Source organism: Neopsephotus bourkii, unplaced genomic scaffold (assembly GCF_033783945.1).
Source record: "Neopsephotus bourkii isolate Nb327-2 ecotype Australia unplaced genomic scaffold, CSIRO-AGI_Nbou_v1 NB_168, whole genome shotgun sequence".
NCBI lineage: Eukaryota > Metazoa > Chordata > Aves > Psittaciformes > Psittacidae > Neopsephotus > Neopsephotus bourkii.
In genome coordinates this window covers 19033927-19050503 of record NW_026900684.1, presented here as the reverse complement: position 1 = coordinate 19050503, position 16577 = coordinate 19033927, and the positions used below count along the sequence as shown (strand labels likewise).

Sequence of the window (16577 nt, the reverse complement as noted above, 5' to 3'; positions counted from 1 at the left end):
TGCTTAATCACAATATTTGATTTTGTACCACCAGAAAAAAAAATACTTTTTAAACTGAGGGAGACAAGATTTAATATAAAAACTACAAAGCAGGGATAAACTTGCTCAAAGGGTATGTAGCAGTGGACAGTCAGGAGACAGCTGGCTGGGGGAGGTAGCGAGGAACAGGTTTGGGGATGATTTCTGTGGGCCTTTATGGTTGCGCAAATGAGCTTTTATCACAAAACCTAACAATTATTGCTAAGTGTTGGATACTGCATCAAATAGACTGTGTTTGCCTATTCCAGGTGCTCAGCATACATGGGTGCTCCTGTAGTAGATGGTGGGTATGACTGGCCTCTAGAGGAGCAATGCCATCACTGGCCACATGCATGTTCTTCAGGGAAGCTAAACTGCAAATCTTAAGCTTACTTAAGAAGCTCAGAGCTATTTTTTGCACTCCATGAAGAAGAGGCCTGGTAAGCAGCATGTTTCAAGGCAGGTGAAACAGGGGACTCTGAAACAGAGCAGGCTAGCACTGTCATCAGAACGTCGAGTTAGATGCATTGCAGGGTCCAAAATTCAGCATGTAAAGAAGGCTTTGACTGAACTGCTCAGTTAATCCCATCTCTGTATGACTGCTTCCCCTCAGCAAAATGAGATCTCTCCAGCAGTTGTCACTTTTTCACACATTAGGGCAAAGCATGAGATTTCTATTAATCCCTCTGCTTGGGTGAACAAAGCTGTCTTGATGAATGGCAAATAAACAGAACATAACAAAGAAAAGATTTCGTAAAGCTATTACCACTAAGCTTGCATTTTAAGAAACATAAAAATGAGAAAAGACACGCTAGTAATTCCAACTAAATGACTGGCCTTTCTCCTATTCTAATAATCTATTTTAACTCTATGTAATCACAATATTGCGTTGATTAGCTCACTGAAATGTAATCTTATTAGTGGTTCACAAGGTTTCATTTAATCTAGTTGATTATGCCAATGCATCTCTGAGTAGTTGGTTCTGTATTGTTTCGGTTCCTAGTGAACTGTCTGTGCATTAAAATTCACCGAATAAACGTTACTATCTAGCTTATTCTGATTTGTTCTACTGTTCTGCAAACACTAGTCATTATTTTCCCTTTATTTGAAGTCTTCTGTGAACTTTCTATTGCTAACCCTTATAGCATGTTTCCTGTGTGTCAGCACCTCTTTGCAGTCATAATTAAAACAAGCAAACAGCTTTTCTTCCCATGAATACTAACAGCTTTTTTCTGCACTCTCATTCCATTGATAACCAGGTGAAGAGTGTCTGACCTGATTAGTAGCTCCACAGCTCTATTTGGAGAAGGAAATTAGAGCTGCAAGACAGGCTTTGCAGTGGTTTTGCTTTCTCTCAATGCTGGATTAGTTCTTATATTAATCCCTATTAAGAGAAGTAATTGTTTATAGAGAGCAGCTTTAATAGGAATGCTATGGTTTTCACTCTGCCTTTTCCTGTGTATTGAAAGTCACTCAGCTGTGAAAGATTACACTTCCATCTGGAGACTTGTGCTAAGGAAAAAGGAAGGTCACCCTTGCAAATGGACAACAAAAGCGCTTTGCTGGTTTAGTAGAAGAATTAAAAGCCATGACAATGGAGCTACTGCTGGTCAGGAAAAGGAAACATGGAACAAAGGAACAGTTTTAGCCTGGTTGCTAAAAGGTTACAACCTCACTGAAGCCCTTGTAATTACACCAGGGCTGAATTGAGCCACGCTGTCTTCAGAGAAACAACCTGTATCTAGGAAGAATAAAAACTGTAAGTATGTGATACAGCCTTTTGAAAGTGCATTAGCTGAACAGTGACATCTTTAGCTATCCTGCTCCCCAGCACCTATTAGCACAGAAAGCTGGGAAAGTGCAATTTGTTCAACTTTCTGCTGGCCCCCAGGCTACTTTTCTGGTTTGCTTTCCTACACTGGGGAAACACTTGCCTATCCCTAAGAGGCTCAGCTTTGTAGATCTCTGTGAGGGGGGAATTAGTGTTGCAAATCTAGAGCTGTACAATGGAAATCAGGGATGCTGATATATATTTTCCAGATGCTTATTGCCTGGGTGTTTGAGACTGCTTTTGTTGTGGCAGTTTCTGGAGCTGTTCTAGATGCATCTGTTGAGATGACAAGTTAAAAAAGCTAAATGGCAGTTTGCAGCCAATGGAAAGGGAGGAAGAGAAAGGACTTAAGGGAATGGGATGGTGTTCAACCCCAAGGTTCAACTCCAGCTACCAGTGTGATGGCCTGCGATGCTCAGTGTTTCCTCACATCTCAGGGGAATCTTTCTCATGAAACACTGCCAGAGTGATGCTTGGTGCATGCTCTGGTCCCTTGCTAAGAGGAGGTACTTCCTAGCAGTGCTTAAACTGCCCAGCTGTTGTGTGTCAGCATATTCCTACATTTGGCACCACCAGGGTGACTTGGACTCCTGTGCATGGTGGTTGTGGGGTATAAAAATGCATTTCAAGGGCTCAGACTTTTTTCCATCTATTAGTTGAGCTTGACCATGAAGCCAACAATCCCTGTTGTTGAAACGATATAAAGCTAGAAGTGGAACCAAAGGTCATAAAACTGCTTGAGTGTTTGTAATGATCTTGCAGTTAAAATGGGAGCCTTATACTAAAGGGTGAATAACAGTCTTATACAATCTGTGTGAGCTAGCTTAGGCTATTCTTACTTCTAGTTTATAGTAATGATGGTGATGAGAATGAGCAGCTAAACCTGGCTGTCCTGTGTGAGCCACTTCTGTTTGTCTCACCTGGAGCTGCAGGACAAAGTCACACTGTGCCCTGAAAGCCTTTTTAAAATGGCAAACATACAAAAATGCTTTTTGATGTAACCAGGGGGTGTGTTGCAAAGCTGATACTGGTGTTTATAGTATATATGGGAGAGAAATGCAGTTATGAGTATTTAGCCTACAACAGTAGGAGGAATATATGGCAAAAAAAAATATCTATTTTTCCTCAGCTGCTTTATATGAAATGTATTTGAGATGCTATAATCACACTTCATTAGCAGCTCTACATAGTATAATTTTTTTTTGCTTTTGGCTCTGTACAGATACACATTGAAAGTACAATGAAAATACAGTCTCCTTTGCCCATGAGTGAGGAGTTAGATCAAAAGCAGTGGAATAGTATTAGCTATAAGCTGCCTCTGAGGTCATGAGTTGACAGCAACCTTACTGACCCAGAGATGGTCCCTACCTTAGAGGGGACTTTGGATGTGTGCAGACAGCATAGAGGCTGGAAGAAGGTAGCTGTGCTATTTACAGAGAAACAGCAAGTGGTGCAGTAATAGCAGTAATAATCTGCCTGAACAACAAATTACAGAGTAGCTGAGGATGGAAGGGGCACCTGGAGGTCATCTGGTCTAACCTTCCGCTGCTCAAGCAGGTCCACCTAGAGAAGGCTGCCTGCCTAGACATCCTTTGAGTATCTTCAGTGACGGACACTCCACAACCTCTTTAGGCAATCGATGCCAGTGCTTGGTCACTGTCACACTAAAAAAAGCTATCAAACTTTGCTTCTGCATACGGGGTCAGAGACTTCACTGGGACTGCCCTTGCAGTTGATATAGTCTGCAGTGTACTCTTCTGTCCTGTGATGAGAACTAACCTTACTCTTCCCATGTAGTTCAGAGTCCTTTCAAGATCCTGAATCTGCTGTTCCCCTCTGCCTTATGGACTGCCTCTTGCTGACAAGAGGTATGGATGTTTTCAGAGTGGAAGAAAACTTTAATATTTTTTCCTCTCTTCCTTCATGTTTTTTAAAAAGCCCAGAAAATCATGACCCCAACTGTATGTGGCACACTGGTACTGTCTGGGGAAATCAGCTTACCTGCCATTCAGCTTCCTGATAACTCCCAAGAGTGCCACCAGCAAGTCAAAAGGACATTAGTTCCTGACCACACTGCAGCTCCATATTCTCTTTCCAAGCATGCTCCTCAGGAGATGGGAGTATATGCAGGAATATGCCTCAGTTTTGATTTATTGCTGTATGACAGCCCCACCACGGAAGTGCTGTGCAGTGCATCCAGGGGAGCGGAGCTGTTCTCAGGATATGCCTCCTTTTACCATGGCTTTCCACTGTACCACACAGTGTATCTCCAGACAAACAGCTTCACAAAGGGACTAGAGAAAGTCTGCTTGCCACAAGCATTTTCCAGTCAAATGCCTGCTTTTTATCCATGGCTCCCTCCACGCCGATAAACTTCAGAAACAGCCCGATTATGTTTTTTTCTAACTATTCAACTTGTATTCATTAATCCTTTCTACAGGTATCCCCACATTACATCATAGAGACTTAAGTAAGATTTCTTAAAGGCTTTTAAGCACCTTATGCACCATGATTTCTATCAGCTATGACAAGGGTGATTTCTATAAATTCTTATTTTCACCAATCAACATAAGGGAAAGCTGGTAGCTTAGAAAAACATTACACAAAGCATCTGAGTAGAAGTGAGGCAGAGAATGAAGTCTGATTGGCTGCAGGTTTTCAGACTTACAAAATAAGATTATTAAAGAGAAAAATAACTGAAACAGAGTCAATTTAAACAGTCTGTATTCCACTCTACAACTGGGAAATGCTAAATAAAACACCTAGCCCACATTTCATGAGAATTTAGGTCTATTATGAAAAAATTGCATGTTACAGTGTTATCAGAATTCTTTCCATTGTATTGTCCTCTGAGACAATGCTTTTCCAAATCTGTAGAATCTCACTAAGTTCAGTTTCCAGGAAGACCCTTTTTTTAAGGGAAATCAAGTTACCTGATCACTGCCCACCCAGCGCTGCCTGAACTCCTGTTCAGGCTGAGCTTTCCATGTTGCTGGCACAAACTAAAGGCTCTCCTTCCCTTGTATGAATGCATATATAGTTTATATTTGTGTGTGTTCTCACCCTCAAGAAAGTGGGTCTATGTGAACCTCATAAGCTTCAGCAAGGCCAAGTGCAGCTTCCTCTCCTGCATCAGCACAAGCTGGGGGATGAAGGGGTTGAGAGCAGCCCTGCCAAGAAGGACTTGGGAGTACTGGTGGATGAAAAGCTGGACCTGAACAAGCAACATGTGCCCGCAACCCAGAAAGCCAGCTGTGTGCTGGGCTGCATCCAAAGGAGGAGGTGATCCTGCCCCTCTACTCCACTCTCATGAAACTCCACATGGAGTAGAGCATGCAGCTCTGGAGTCCTCAGCACAGGAAAGACATGGACCTGTCGGAGTGGGTCCAGAGAAGGGCCACAAAAATGATCACAGGGCTGGAGCACCTCGTCTATGAGGGAAGGCTGAGAGAATTGGGCTTGTTCAGCCTGGAGAAGAGGAAGGTTTGGGGAGACCTCACTGCAGCTTTTCAATACATAAAGGGGGCTTATAAGAAGGATGGGGACAGGTTTTCCAGTAAGGTCTGTTATGACAGGAGAAGGGGTAATGGTTTTAAACTAACAGAGGGGAGATTCAGACTAGATATAAGGAAGAAAATTTTTATGATGAGGGTAATGAAACACTGGAACAGGCTGCCTAGAGAAGCTGTGTCTTCCCCATTCCTGGAAAACATTCAAGGTCAGGTTGGATGGAGATCTGAGCAACCTGATCTTGTTAAAGATGCCCCTGCTCACTGCAGGGAGGTTGGATTAGATGACCTTCGTAGGTCCCTTCCAACTGAAACAATTCTGTGGTTCTAAATGTTCCACAGATATGTGGCTGAAAGGGGAACTATAGATCTTCTCTTGAGTATGCCTGACAAGAAGATGTATTTCCTCAGTTAAGGAAACAAGAAGGATCATACAGACAAGCTGCTGCAATGTTCTTTTGCCAGCCAGGAAATGTTTTCCTGTGCTGCTATTAGTTTATACTTGATGTTAAGCTGGAAATCTGCTCCACGAAGGGAAATTAGCATCACCAAAACATAATATTTAGTACCGTGGAGTATTGAAAATCCTGCTACCAGGTGGAAAAATGAATAAATATATATTATTTGTGAAGGAAAGTGAGCGCTTCATGAGGAGTGAGCTTCATGGGGAACAGCCAAGAGCATCTATTACTCTGAGTATGTCAGGGATTGAGAGTTACCATTAACATCCTACCCCATGACCTGATAACAAACCCAATTGTTTTCATCTACTTGTGATAATTTTAGATTATTTCCTGACTTTTGAGATACCTGCACGACTGATAACAGAACTCTCTATTCAAAATGACTTTTAGTTTCTTTAGGACAACCATTGCTAACACTTAGTATGGGGATCCATACTGAAAGTTAGTTCCTGTGTAAAGATCACTATTTTATCTGTCTACAAATACATCTACATGCTGAAGGTGTTGAAAAGCAGGACTGTGGAAAGTCTCAGGCTGTGGCTGTGAGACATGACTTGCTCTTGCCACGGCAGTGTTTGTGAGGTTTCTGTCACAGCATGAGGTTGTGAACCAGCAGAAATGTTTTGGATGGCGTTTATAGACCCGTTGAACTCAATAGGAATTTCCTGACTTAAGCAAAAGCAAGGATGGGTCTGCATTACGAGAGAAGCTTCTCCCAGCAGCATGGATAAAGCATGGCCCAGCAGTAGCTGCTATGAGAAACCATGCCATGGCTTCGTTCTCTCAAATAATTTCAGAAATGCTGTGGTGGATGGAAAGAAGGAGATTCTTGCTAATAAAGGCCTCTCAGAAGAAACAAATCTATCCTGAAAGACAGTTTGATGGCTTTTATGTCACTTCTACTGCAGAGATTTCAGGAGAGAAATCTCTGCCCTTTCTATGATCTTGGCTGCTAATGGGAGTGTTCATTCAAATGGCAACAGCCTGTCAGAGCTTTGAGATGGTTCAGTGATGCTCAGCAGCTGAGGCAGGGAAGCAAACTGTGTGCAGTTACTTGAATCCCCTTTATTACTCCTTATAACTGCTGTGAGAAAGAAGAGAGGAAGAGTTTAATGATAACAGTTTGTCACCCTTTAGCAATGCTGTTTATAAACAGCTTAAAAAGCAGTTTCCAATTTCAGCGATGTTCAGTTTTCCTGGCCTGATTCATAGGGTTACAAGCTTGCTGTAAGACCAGCGGTACCCAACAGGAGTAAACCTGTAAGTAGTGGACGCCTGTATTAAAATGGCACTAGCTGGACTGAGGCTCCTGAGAAACTCAAAGCCAAAATCACAGAATTACAGAATCCCAAGGGTTGGAAGGGACCTCAAAAGATCATCCAGTCCAAACGTCCTGCAAGAGCAGGGTAACCTAGAGTACATCACACAGGAACTTGTCCAGGTGGGCCTTGAATATCTCCAATGTAGGAGACTCCACAACCCCCCTGGGCAACCTGTTCCAGTGCTCTGTCACTCTCACAGTAAAGAAGTTTCTCCTGATGTTCACATGGAACCTCCTATGCTCCAGTTTACACCCATTGCCCCTTGTCCTATCACTGGACATCACTGAAAAAAACCTAGCTCCATCATCCTGACACTCACCCTTTACATATTTGTAAACATTGATGAGGTCACCCCTCAGTCTCCTCTTCTCCAAGCTAAAGAGACCCAGCTCCCTCAGCCTCTCCTCAATGCTACAAGTTAACAGTTAGTATTTCAAATTTGGTTTGATTTTTGTTGTTTGGGGTTTTTATTAATCAGAACAGTGGATGTTTTCCTGTGGGATTTTTGTTTTTTTTTTAAATGTTCTTAGGTCATGGTTTCCAGCAAAAAAAAACAGGCACATGGTTTATAGCTATGTGCGTGTTTTACTGGTGAGGTAAAATGTGTGCCTAATACTGAGTCACATTCTTATAATAATTGTGTAAAATTACATGGACTGGGAAGCATAACAGCAATTTCCTGAAAATTTGACACAGTGATGGGTGTCAGACTATGACCTTCTCCTGTCTTTCCCCTTCTATGATTCCATGATTTGAAAAATATGCAGCTATAATCGTGCACATGCTGCTGTTATGGACTACGTGTTAGTAGTAGTCCAAATGAGCAGGTGCTTTACACACAAAGAGCTTTCTACAGCTCTTTAAGGTGACTTTCTAGAGACAGTGTCTTGAGGAAACACTCTTGAGGCAGCAGTGTCTCCTAATGAAGTCCTAGCTTACTGGTTTTCACTCTCCTAGGTCCCTATCTAGTATATTTTAGTGTATTTTGTGTTTAAGGAATCCACAGAGAAAACTGGCATTTGTCAGGGAGCCAATAGACAATTTAATCCAAATGCACCCCAAGCAATGCTGCAACCTTGACTTATGCTTCATCTCAGAGCCACCTGCCCAAGCCTCTCTGTTTGGCAAACTGTCACAAGTGTCTAGGTTCTCTGGGTAATTCGAGGCTGCGGTTGATGTGGTGCCACTGGGGAGAGGAACTTGCATGACCCACAGCTGATTTTGCTCACTGACAGAAGCTGTGAGCTCATACCTCACACCTCAGTGCTGGAGGCTTTAAAAGTTGAATTACGTGTTCAAGTAAAATCAGAGTTGTTTGTAATTAAACTGCCTTGTGCTGTGATTCAGTCAGAAAGCAAGAAGAAAATACACACGCACAAAAGTCAGAAGATCCTTACCATGCACAAGACTGGTATGACATGATGCCAGTGAGTTGGCAAGAGTGCACTTGCTCCATCTCTGGCAGTGTTCAAGGCCAGGTTGGACAGAGAGTTGGGAGACATGGTCTAGTCTTGAGGCGTTCCTGGCCATGTCAGGGGGGTTGAACTAGATGAACTTAAGGTCTTCTCCAACCCAAACCTATTTAGGTTTAGCATTAAACCCAGATTCAGTACTAGATGATAGACTTTGGAATATTATTTTTTATCTCCGTGTTTAATCCTCAAGTCCCAGATGAGGAGAAGGTGTTGTGAGGACACCAGCAAGACACAGCTGAAGTCCCATGGAAGTTTGCCACCCAGGCAGAGAATGCCTGATGGGAAAGTGAAGTACTGCAAGTCCTAGTTTGTTACCTGTGCCGTGGTCTCACTGACTGGACTGTGGTAAGTTCACAAGTGTGTCTCTGGCTGTAGCCCTTTACAGATGTTCCTGGTAATGAAACTGTGACAGACGTGGAAAAGTGGCTCTAACGTTTGAGCAAGGCCCAGTATAACCTTGAAAGCCGCTGGCATTGTCAGGCAATTAATGACTAAAATGCCACGTGTTTGGGACAGTACAGCACCCTGTGTCAGTGAAAAACCTTACATGTTGTTAAACTCCTCTTCAGCTGAGCCTTCTGTCTTCAAAGTAGCCTCCTGGTGTGTCCACAACACTCCAGATCCACAACTGGTGTGGACCACTCTAGGTCCACAATTGCACCAGATTAGAGTTGGATGAAAGAAAAGACAAAGTAGCCATGTCGGATTTTGACCTGTAAGGAAAGAAACCTATGGGAACCTCTAGAGTGCAATGAGGACTTGGTACTTGCTACTTGTTCGTTTAGGGGTTTGCAGCATTTTTCATAACCAGCCTTGGACAAGCAAAGGAAGGGTAGATCACCACAACTGCCTATTGAATTTTAAATTGTCTCTCAAAGTGGGAATGGTAGAGTTACAAAACTAGGACTGGGAAGAGGATTTAGCTCACAGAGCTTACAGGGGAGCAAAAAGAAAGGAGGGGGAAGGAGATAATTGGCAGTAAATAAAATCTCTGGAGGAGGCTGATGAATTTGGATAGCCACTGGCTCAGGATTAAGGCTATGAAATAGAGCGAAAGAAAACAAAATCCAACCAGCCACACATTATTTTCCTTTATAAAAATAAACACCATTTGGTCCATAGATGTATCTCAATGGGAAACAGGAATGCAAATCTCTCTTAAAACGGCTTGTAAGAATGGACAGAATAGCTTGCTGGTTTATACCAATCTGTCTTTCTTGCTGATGTCTGTAAATACTGGTGCTTAGTTCTTTGAATTCCTGTTTGCTCTGTTCTAGCATTATTATCTCTCCATTATTGCACACAAATGTGGAGTCAGCCATCTGGAAAAAGAAAGTATACGCTAAATTATGTTTCTTTCTCTGCTGTCGTGTGATTATTAACTCAGATAAATGAATTTAAGCTATTATTGGGTCCATTAGCAACCTGCTACAGAATGACAGTAAATTACTCTCTACCTTTTAAAAAATGTTTTGTGATGTATGTAGTGAGCACATCAAACAGTAATTCACCCTTCTGAGTGATAATACCAGTCATTACAGCACCTGTCCTCGCACTTTTATCTGTGAGTCAGAATTGCAGCTTGCCACAGCTTTTCACAGTGATCTACAGGGAGAGGTGTTTGGCAGAAAATGCTTTTTAGTGATTACGAAATGGGTCATATATTGTCTGTCAGCTCTTCAGAACTTGTATGAATTTCTCTCACTGTCTGCCAAATTTATTTTACTGCTGACCACACACAGATATTAATTACCTCTTGATGCATGTTGTTGCTCAGCTGAAGCATAGCCTTCAAGGAGATTCTATAGATACAGCTTTGAAAAGTAATATTACATGGTTTAGTAGATGATTCTGATAGACAAAATAGAAAGGATTATATCTCAGTCAGTTTTAGAAACAGGAACTGCACGCAGCTTGTAGAACTAAGAGAATAATACTGTAGTCATCAGATATAAACATGTAAAAAAATGATGACTGAGAACAAGATTGAATCTGAGACGCTTAAGCTGAGACACTTGAATCTCAGTTTAGATGAGTATTTGGCATGTCTTTTATTTCATTGTAGAGCAGATCTTTAGTCCATTTTTCAGGTACTTCGGATAGGTTATTGTTTAGTGACATCAGTATGTGTCTATACTTCCTTAGGAGCAAACAGCCACCTTGAAAAGTGAGTGCATTTGCCTGCAGTGTAGAGATTTCTTTCCCTATTTATTTTGCTCCTCTTCTTTCTTTTGGAATATACCTTTTTCCATACAAATTTGCAGTTTAGATGTATGTATATGTATATAGTCTACATATATAGATTATATATTTATATACATACTTCTTTATAATATCTATGCATAATTTTGAAGAACATATATACATATATCTTATGTATACTCACCCCCCAAGTGTAATGCTACAGTGAGCTGGAAATGGTACAAAATGGCCTATGGTTGTATTTTTAGAAAAACTATAAGCTCTGAAAAGAAAGTACAAATTGTAACCCTAAGACATCCTATTCCCATACCATCTTCTGATTTTTTCTGTATTTTAAAGGGCTGCAGGGCTCTGCACAATACATTTTACATAGGTTCTGATGTCAACTTTTCTTTCAGGAATCACCAGCTTTGTAGTGATTTGCTCATTAGAGGTCAAAGGAAGGGAACATGCCTTGTCTCCACAGATCTTGCATAGCAAATACATTCATCATGTAGGTTAATACAATAATATAATTGGTCAAAGTGAAATTCTTAGTAAACTGGCAGAGAATGTTTAGTGAATATAAAACCATATGTGTATTTCCATCCCCTATCACAAATGCAAAGGAAAAACAAACCAGGAATGAAATCATTCCCTATCTCTAAGTTATCATGCCCTGTGCCCCTGATATCTAAGCAAAGAACTACTCTAAAAGGGCCACAAGCCACCCTCTGCACCCCAAGTTTTCCTTTAGGCTGTCCTCTCTGTTGAAAGAGGATGCAGGCTTATGGATGCTTGCATGGGTGCTATCCCTACCTGCAGTTTGCACCTGTAACTGGTGTGTGTCTCTGGCTCTGACAGCTGAGATTTCCTCTAGGTTCCCTGAAGGGGCTGGACCATCCAACTGACAGCTCACATCCTAACTCTGAACTGACACTCCAAGTCCCAGAAAATGGATATTATTTACTGGTGTAATCATTACAGCCTGCTCCAAACATAACTAAAATTAGTGATAAGAGTCATATAAGTAGGGGGCTTTGGATAAGGTTAGCATTTAGAGGCTGAAGTCACAAGTCTTCAAATGGATGGGCTTGCTACTGAGCACATTTTCTAGAGCACTTCTTTTCTCTCCTATATATAAACAGTGGGATGAACATAACAATTTATTTTGGCTGCTGGCAAAAGGTCAATAGCTGTTCCCTTTCATTTAATGGAAAGAAAACATGAAGAAGCACTATGATTTAGCCCTTCCATATCTGTACTAGATTAATTATAGCCAAAACTATCAAATCCTTGAGTTCACAGGCAACATTCACTTCAAGGAGAAACCATTTCTTTTTCTTGTTGCTTTTTGTACACAGTTGTGCTAATCAGTATTTTTAACAAAGCTTTTTTAATACCAGCAACATTTAATAGTGAGAAAACCAGGTGAAGCTGTGCCAATTCAGTACAAGATGAAAACTCCAGCCTTTCAAAGGGGAATTAGTGAAAATACAAATAGTTGTACCTCATATAGTCCTTCAGCTGCTGAACCTTCAAGATTTTTTGCAACTTCTGAAGATGATGAATAGCATTGATTTATGTTTTTTAATTGGCTGGGGGGAGCAAGAATGACTTTGTAGCCAACTGGCTGCTGTATTCCCATTGGGTTGGGATGAGAAGGCCATACTCTGCAATTGGGTTCCTTATTGATGCAGAATTACTAAGAAACACAATTCATACCTGGCACTGTAAGCTGCTGTCACTATGTAACTCATATGTCCTGCCTAATGCCCAAATAAGTGATGAATATGGTAAGTCTTTCTGTCCAGTGACTGTATAATTACCATATACAAAATGCAACACCAAGAGAAATTAAGAAATTAAGACACCTGATATAAGGTACAATAGGGAAATGCACAGAGTGAGACTGCCTCAAGAGGGAAAGGAGATGAAGTTGAGATTCTGGCAGCCCAGTCAAGTCATTAGCCGAAAGAGCAAGGTGTTGCAGGAGGATCATTATACTGCCTGAATATAAAACTTGCCTTACAGAATACATGCCAGTTTGTATGCTAAAGACTAGGGAGATGGAAATGAAACATCTAGTTGTGGACCAGGGCACCTCACTGCTCAGTACTTCAGTCTTTCTTTACTACACCGAGATTTCACTGGTGAAAACTCTGATTGGTGGAAACTTTACATACCTCCAGAAGGCATGTGGCAAACAAGGAGGAGAATGAACTTCTCAACTTCACACTGGCCCTTTAGGCAGCATTAAAATTTCTAAACACTTTTACAGATATAGTCCTTTATTAAATGGTATTAGTGTATTATAAATTGTTTTTATTCATGCTTGAATAATAGAGGCATTATAATTGAAATTATAATATAGTCCTTAATACTAAATGCTGTCTGCCACTCTGTGTGTAATACTAAGAAGGTCTTCAAATTGGTACCTCGCCTCTACCTACCTTAAGAGGATGTAAAAAAATTTCCTTAGGTGTTTTTAAAACAAGGTTTCCTTTTTTTGGCAAGTAAATACTTGTATTTTTCTAATTAATTGAAGGCAATCTCTACTCCATTAAAAAAAAAATCAAAGAAAAAGCTCACAATCAATAATTCTACCCTGGGGGGAAAATAGAGGCAAGGATGAGTATGACATTCTGTTGAGAGGAGAACACATGCTTGTGTATATGAATTTTCCATTTCTGCTATTTTTACAGTTTCCTGCTTTTCAAACAGCTATGGGCTGAATCTGAATATGTAGAGAAAGAGAAGATCATACTGCAGGATGCTTTATTATCTGAATGTGAGTCCTAAGTTTGCTGTGCTGGTAAAGAATAGGAACATTCTTTCTGCATCAGGTCTTGCAAGACTCCTGCAACCCACATTGATGCAGAGAATCCAGCCAGATTGGTATAAATTGGTTAGGGTTTTTTTTAACCTGTGTTGTGGTTTCAGAGTAAAAAAATCAACTAGAGTGTGTCTTTATTTCCATGGAACATAACCACAGAGCTGAAGACCAGGCAATCGCCTTCCTCTTCCAGCGTCAGCTGGCTACCAGGAATGGTGATGATTCATTTACCTGCTGAGCACAAAGACAGGCTGTACAGAAACTGAGGTGTGGATCTGATGAATGTACCACGGAGTAATTATTGTCCATGCCAGGGTGACATACTTCCTTTTCACTTCATGTTTTACCATTGTTGTCATTCTTGCTGATCTTTCCCAGTACAGCATGAATTCAGGATTGCATTAATGAAATGTGAGGAGAATGGCTGAGTTAAACCTGCCCCAGTTCTTTGCACCAACCACTCTTCTTTCAGTGAGTTATTCATAATCAATGCAAGCACAGAAAACAGGCTGACAGCTGTGGCGTATCTTTTGAGTCAAGCATGCATAGATTTTGCTGTCTTTCCACTCCATTTCCTTCCTGCCCAAGAAAACAAAAGAAAATGTTTTCCTATGTGTTCATCTGCTTGAAAGAATTTTGTTTTCTGCAGTTCTCATGGAATATTTCAAAACGTTTTCCCTTCAGTTAATGGACCTAAAAACTGCTGAGCACTGGCTGCTCTGCAGCAAAGCTCATGTACAAATCTGTCTAAGCATGCAGTTAAGTGTTTTTTGCAGGATCAGGGGTGGAGTTAGCAGCATTTTGTTGTACAAAGGATTACAAAGTCCCCAGTCCAGTAAAAGAACATTGAAAATTTAGGCTCAGGACAGTAACTTGAGAGCAGTCAGAGGAACAGGATTTTAGTCAGATGACTGTACAACACACTAAGATGCAGAGGGTTGATCTGTGCTTATGAAGCAGCCCTAGGTGTTTTCCCAGATAACAGGAGGATTTTTCCTGAGAGCTAATGGCAAAAAAAACTTGCTTGAGTTTTGTACCTCTTTCTATAGCATTGCAGGTGTTCACAACAGAGTGCAGTATTGAAGTCTCAGCTGTCTCAGATGAAATAGCAGTTACATAGTGATGTTTTTAATAGGTACAGGTTCCCCAGATGGGTGAGGACCTATTGAGACTACAAGAAAAGCATGAGCTTTCCATTCTTCTTCATTAAAAGATTTCAGTCACCTCAGAGCTCTTAGAAACCCTATCCTATTATCTTTCTCCTTTTGTCTTTCTCTTGCTTTCAAACCTGCTTGATGCTATCAATAAATAATCCTAATATGAGCATATAAGAATGGCTGTCATCGGCAATTTGGGGATTTTACATATTCTTTCAATAGATTTCTCACTAAGTCTTGTTAGAACAGGGGTTGAAATGGGAATAGATAATAAGCTTTCTATGACTACGGAAATTTCCTTGCACCCCACTGAAGAGTCTATAAATTCTTGTTGAACTCATTTCAAGTAATCAGGATCAAAAGTAATTCTGGAATACAAAAGCGCTGCTTACCTTATACCCCTGGAATTCATTTGCTTGCTCCAAACCCTGGTTAGGAGCCAAGGCTGTAATTTCAGGACACTAGAACGACCAAATATATGGTGACAATAATTAATTCTGAAGTTTGTGACCTGAAGGGAATTGCATAGTATATATGCTCACATTTAACATTCAGTTTCACATTTATTTCTTCAACGTGCTAATGCATACAAAATAAGACTGACTTCTAATGCTGTAAGTCAAAATAAGACAATCTAATAAATTATTCCAACATATATCCATTTGGGCTCCTAGGTGCCATCCTAAGTAAGAATAATGATATAGTAATAATAGCACTGAACTAAAAGGCAATCTAAAAAACATTGCCACTTCACAGGCTTATGAGAATATGCTATTTAAAGGAAAATTAAAGTCATAAAAATTTTCTACCATAGGATCTAGAAATGGCACATCATCAAAAATAAAGCAAATTAAAATAATCTATTTGTTCAGCTGGAATAAATGGAACACATTATATTAGATGTCTACAGTATTTGGAGTAGCATGCTTTATCTGCTAGTAGTGGAAGCACAGGGTTTATAATTAAATCAGTATGCATCATTCTCGTTCCCTCAGAACTTGTCTGTTAACCTAAATTACTAGCCACAACAAGTAAAAGGTAAAAATCTGCCTAGATCAACCATCTGCTTTGCAAGTGTGGAAAGCCAGCAACAATAGTTTCCCATGTTCCTGGTCATAGCGATAGATTCATGGGAAACACCAGGAGAGGTGAGAACTTTTGTGCCTCACAGATCTAGTATTTAAGTATTGGCACAATACACTCTGGCTGCACACTCTTTTCCTGCAGGTTCACAGGTGTGTCCTTTCCAGATCCTGTGCACACCCTGTTGCTACCCTCACACACAGCTGACGACTGAAATTACTCCTCCAGTCTAGTTTCTTGGTATCCTTGTTGTATTGAGTGTTGAGCAATTCAGTGGCAGAACTCCAGCGTCCAGATTTTACTGAAGCACAGCCATAGCTCGGGTTTCAGAAGCTAATGTTGGCCTGAATACCTGTGAATAACCACTGCCCAACTTGAGAAATGGAAAGCATGAAGGTGTTGATATTCTGGCAAATATTCTTTTGTTTTTTTCCTAAACAAAGACATTTAAATGGGAGCTGATATCACTTCCTGAGACTGATAAGATCTTGCTCGCTCCAGGATACCCTATATAGCCTAAGGTACTCTAATATACAAATACTAATGAAAAAATACTAATATACTAATATAATATGTCTCTAATATACCTGCATGATTAAAACCCTGTTTCGTGTAGTTTGAAAAGGTCACATTTTCTGGAGATTCTTGCATCATTTGTAAAAGAGACTCCAGAAGCTTTTAAAAAAGTTTTCCATCAAACA

At 40.6% G+C, this 16577-nt stretch overlaps 1 long non-coding RNA gene across 1 annotated transcript; it reads left to right on the top strand.

Annotated features, from left to right (window-relative positions):
- Positions 1–1332: 1332 nt before the first annotated feature.
- LOC133221421 (uncharacterized) lies at positions 1333–16338 on the top strand. Its single transcript, XR_009728001.1, has 2 exons — positions 1333–1777; positions 16021–16338. It is a non-coding gene; the product is annotated as an uncharacterized LOC133221421 (long non-coding RNA).
- Positions 16339–16577: the final 239 nt, after the last annotated feature.